This window comes from Pseudoliparis swirei, chromosome 12, assembly GCF_029220125.1.
Source record: "Pseudoliparis swirei isolate HS2019 ecotype Mariana Trench chromosome 12, NWPU_hadal_v1, whole genome shotgun sequence".
Classification (NCBI taxonomy): Eukaryota; Metazoa; Chordata; class Actinopteri; order Perciformes; family Liparidae; genus Pseudoliparis; species Pseudoliparis swirei.
Window position 1 is genome coordinate 21,755,517 of NC_079399.1, and position 4,832 is coordinate 21,760,348.

Here is a 4,832-nt window from a genome sequence, read left to right on the forward strand (position 1 = left end):
TAAAGGACAAGTCGATCAAAGATAACGCCAAGATTCTTTACAGTGGTGTTGGATGCCAGGGCAATGCCGTCTACAGAATCCACATCACCAGATAATTGATCTCTGAGGTGCTCAGGGCCGATTAAAATTACTTCGGTTTTGTCTGAGTTTAACATCAAGAAGTTGCAGGTCATCCATGTTTTTATGTCTTTAAGACATGCTTGAATTTTACAGAGTTGGTTGCTCTCCTCTGGTTTTATCGATAAATATAGTTGAGTGTCATCTGCATAACAATGAAAGTTTATGGAGTGTTTCCTGATAATATTGCCCAAAGGAAGCATGTATAAGGTAAATAAAATTGGTCCAAGCACAAACTAACACGTCTAGATAATACAGTACAATGTTGAAGACTAACAGCCTCAACAGTGAAATGTGTTTAATATTCCCTTATTTAACTGATTTAACGGAATATTGTGACGTGTGACTTATAGCAGATGAATAAATATCAGAATATTCTTCTGTTACGTGCTTTATGCCGTGGCATGCTCTTACTTTGAAGGCCTGATGGCTGGTTTCCGGTCCTGCTCGCCGTGTGTTCGTGTAACTTGACGCAGCTCTCTGTCTTTCTTCCCAGCAGTTTCCGCCCTTTCGAAGACGAGCAGGGACTTCAGCTCCTGAACGCACCTCCTCAGCCTGTTAGTGTTTCAGCTGTCAGCGTAATGGATGTAAAGCATGTTTCATTTATTCATGTCGGCGGGTTGAACTCAATGCATTGTGGGTAAAAACACACCGAGCCAACGCCTACGTTATTCCCCAACACTGTTGATTACACACAAGGTTATATTACTACAACTGGACGTACACGTACTTGAAATGTGTCTACTTACATGTATTTAGTGTTTTCAAACAAATTCATTCACATTCATTTATTTTAAAGCTGTGCATTGAAACCTAAATATTCAGCATCAACATGCACATCTGCAAGAAAACAGCTGTTCAGAAACACAGCGTGACGTAGACAAGCTGGAGCAGCTATGATCTGTGAATCAGGGTCTCCATAGTCATGTCAGAGCCAGTGTGGTTTGACGCCCCCTCCTCCTCCTCCTCCCCCTCCTCCTCCTCCTCCTCCTCCTCCTCCTCCTCCTCCTCCTCCTCCTCCTCCTGTGTGTGACAGGCTGTGACACCAAGTCCATGTAGGAGAGCTCCTCCCTGTTACTATGGGAACACGTAAACTGTGCAAAGGGGAATGGAGAGAAGGAGAAGACACAAAGGCCATCAGGAGTTAATTCCTCCTGCTGGTGAGGAAACCAGGAGTAACCTAGGAGTAAACTAGTAAACTACCAAGAGTAAACTACGAGGAGTAAACTACCAGAAGTAGGCCTAACCTAGAAGTAAATTAGTAAACTACCAGGAGTGGGTTGTGTAAACTACCAGAAGTAACCTAGGAGTAAACTACTATGAGTAAACTAGTAAACTACCAGGAGTAAACTAGAAAAGCGTGTCATTTTCTATCATAGATTATTAGTTTATTCTGTATCAGTAACATCCCAACATGAAGAAGACGTCGGCCTTTGTACTAATGACATGTTATCCACTTTAAAAGGTTCACAGAGGCCAGAGGAAGGTGGAGGTCTTGGTCCTGGAGGTCTTGGTCCTGGAGGTCTTGGTCCTGGAGGACTTGGTCCTGGAGGACTTGGTCCTGGAGGTCTTGGTCCTGGAGGTCTTGGTCCTGGAGGTCTTGGTCCTGGAGGTCTTGGTCCTGGAGGACTTGGTCCTGGAGGTCTTGGTCCTGGAGGACAAGTGTGTGAGTCTGGGCTCAGCGTGTCGCCCCCTGGTGTCAGGAAGAGGTACTACATCCTGACGGTGCAGGAGCTGCAGGTCACAGATCAGGAGCTGTGGCTCAACACCTCCATGTGACCAGAGATGAAGAGTCTCGTGTCCCCCCAGCAGCAGTTTGTGGTCCACACGGTTCATCGTAGACCTGAGGGTCCATCAGGACCGGCCTCCGTCAGAGAGGAGGCGGTCCCCCGAAGCACCTCCAGGCGGGATTAAGAAAAGAGAAGCTGCCCTGGAGAGACTGACAGACTTCAAATACCCCCTGCACCCTCTGGACCTGGACCCCCTGTACCTGAACCCCCTGCACCCTCTGTACTTGGACCCCCTGTACCTTGGACCCCTGGATCTCCTGGACCCGGACCCCCTTGACCCTCTGGACCCCCTGTACCTGGACCGACCATCTGTACCTGGACCCCCTGGACCCTCTGGACCCCCTGGACCCTTTGTACCTGGACCCCCTGTACCTGGACCCTCTGGACCTGGACCCCATGAAACCCCTGGACCTGAACCCCCCGGACCTCCTGGACCCTCTGGACCCCCTGGACCCTTTGTACCTGGACCCCCTGGACCCTCTGGACCCCCTGGACCCTTTGTACCTGGACCCCCTGTACCTGGACCCTCTGGACCTGGACCCCATGAAACCCCTGGACCTGGACCCCCCGGACCCCCTTGACCCTCTGGACCCCCTGTACCTGGACCGACCATCTGTACCTGGACCCCCTGGACCCTCTGGACCCCCTGGACTCTTTGTACCTGGACCCCATGCAGTGAACCAGCTCTCTAAGCGGTAATAAGGAGAAGCTCTGTGATGACGTCACAGGAGTGTTCAGAGATGTCAGATAAATGAATAAAAGACTTCCTCTCCCCGGAGAGGCAACAGAACAACTTCATGAAGAAATAAGAGACGGGAATAGAAAAGCAGAATAAACTGAATCCTCCTTCAGACTTCAGGAGGTCCAGGTTCAGGACCAGGTCCAGAAGAGTCTCTGCAGTCCGTGGGGGACCCGGTCTGAGGCGCCCCACAAGCTGCACAAAGCCAACGCGCTGGTAGACCACGCTGCATCCATCATAAGCCCCCTGAGAGACCCCCCCCCGTCTGAAACAAAAGGGGAGGGGGGGGGGTAAACGTTGGGGGGCTCTCTGGAGACCAGCAGGCAGCATGAATTATGGATCAGCGTTTACACAGAACCATGTTAATGATGAGCTGCACAGAGAGAGGGGGGGGGGGGCGGGCACTGTGTGTGTGTGTGTGTGTGTGAGTGGGTTCATTGTTATTCGTTATGTTTCTGCCTGAATACAGAAACTATTTTTAAATGTAACATCTGGAATCACGTAGAACTATTGGTGGTTATTAAAGTTCTCTGATTAGTTTTGTCTCCAACATCCTCCTTCTTCTCCTCCTCCTCTCCTCCTCCTCTCCTCCTCCACCTCCTCCTCCTCTGAGATGACGAAACACGCAGTAAGACGTGTATTCAGGAGCATTTATGGCCCAAAAAGATAAAGTTCTGCAAGAAAGTTTGTGACCCGATTAAATGTTGACGGCTTAGTTGTTGACATCTGAGCTGAATGAGATTACACATCATTACTGGATGAATGATTCTGAGTATTTAAAGCATTAGAAGTTTTTATAGGATTTGTTTCTACATCTTCTTTTACGTAAGTCAACAGAGCAGCTCAAGAAGAACAACAACAACAACAAGACGTCAGCAAAGAGGAACACAATGAAGTATCAGTGGAGTCAGAGGTCTCACATGGTAGACTTTCTAGTAATACTAGTATTACTAGTAAGTAGTACAATACGTTGAGGACGGAGACAATAATGAGGTGAATGCTTCTATCAATCTGGATCCTGGACTGGGTCTGCTCCACACAAACCAGAACCACAGCTCTAGCGCCACAGTCATATATATATATATAATTATATATATATAAAAATATTAAAAAAGATATATATTTATTTATATATAAATATATATATATATATATAAATATATTTGTACATTCGGCCAACACTGCTGTGCATGTTTTTCTTAAAGGAGGTGATCATTCTGCAGACTGGACTCCTGATTCTTTACACGAGGAACAAGAAGCTTCTGGAAGAATAAAACCATGTGGAAGAATTGGTTCAGGTGACAGTATTCAACACGCGTTGTAAATATAGTTTTAATACAGGACGTTAGAACAGTTGTGATCAATAAGGAGGTCTCACATTCATACAGGGGCCACAGAGAAGAGGGGCCCCTCCAGCTGGTCTGGGATCAAACGACTGTCAACCATGTTACTGACTTTACTAGTTCTGGTGAGCAGTTACACGGTGTGTGTGTGTGAGTGGTCTGGGGCTTTTATTGTGGAAGGTAATAACACGGGGAATAGATCTGGGGCTTTTATTGTGGAAGGTAAGAAAACGGAAGTGTGTGTCTGGGGCTTTTTTGTGGAAGGTAATACCACGGGGAATGGATTTGGGGCTTTTATTGTGGAAGGTAAGAAAACGGGAGTGTGTGGGGCTTTTATTGTGGAATAAAATAACACAGGGAATGAATGTGGGGCTTTTATTGTGGAAGGTAAGAAAACGGGTGTGTCTGGGGCTTTTATTGTAGGAAAGTAAAAACACAGGTAGTGTGTGACTGGGGCTTTTATTGTGGAATGTAATAACACGGGGAATGGATCTGGGGCTTTTATTGTGGAAGGTAAGAACACGGTGTAGATGCCTTTCAGGAAAAGTTGTGTCGCTTTTATAGGGCCTACCAAAATGAAATGCTCTTTCACCACTGATCGCTTTATTTGCTGCAAAAGATTCCGAGGAGGAGGAGGAGGAGCTGCTGCTATGAAGAGGCCGCCATGCTGGAACAACAATCTAAAAGTCAGGAACTTAAGCAGTCACATTATTCTAGGAGTTATGGTTTCAAACATGACAAACAACATCAAACTTCTTTTTGTGAGCTGGTCAGTGGAGGAGAGGAGAGAGGATGAGAGGAGAGAGGAAAGGAGGAAAGGGTTTCTTTAAATAAAGAACATGG